Genomic DNA, 216 nt, shown 5'->3' with positions numbered 1-216 from the left:
GAGAACGATCCCAAAAGAACACGAAACAAAAAGACAATAAGTGTCCAAAAGAAAAGAGTAATTTCGCTCACCCAAAAGGGACGCTTCTTCCGCGACTTCACTCCTTATTGGATCTGAAGGAAAATAATCCGTATTAGTCAAAACTTCCCGACCAAAAATCTAATAAAGGTTACAAAAAGAAGGGAAGAAAGAGAGGAGACACTTGTAAAAAGGGGA

General features: G+C 38.9%; 1 long non-coding RNA gene across 3 annotated transcripts in view; it reads right to left on the bottom strand.

Annotated features, from left to right (window-relative positions):
- Nucleotides 1–216, bottom strand: part of LOC119588715 — a 248,263-nt gene that overhangs the window by 84,717 nt on the left and 163,330 nt on the right. For all 3 annotated transcript variants that reach the window (XR_005230130.1, XR_005230132.1, XR_005230131.1), the window contains one exon: nucleotides 72–113. This is a non-coding gene — a long non-coding RNA (uncharacterized LOC119588715). The remainder of the gene's footprint in view (nucleotides 1–71; nucleotides 114–216) is intronic.

Source organism: Penaeus monodon, chromosome 24, assembly GCF_015228065.2.
Source record: "Penaeus monodon isolate SGIC_2016 chromosome 24, NSTDA_Pmon_1, whole genome shotgun sequence".
Classification (NCBI taxonomy): domain Eukaryota; kingdom Metazoa; phylum Arthropoda; class Malacostraca; order Decapoda; family Penaeidae; genus Penaeus; species Penaeus monodon.
Note: the sequence above shows the minus strand (reverse complement) of the source record. Positions and strands in the feature narration are given on the sequence as shown.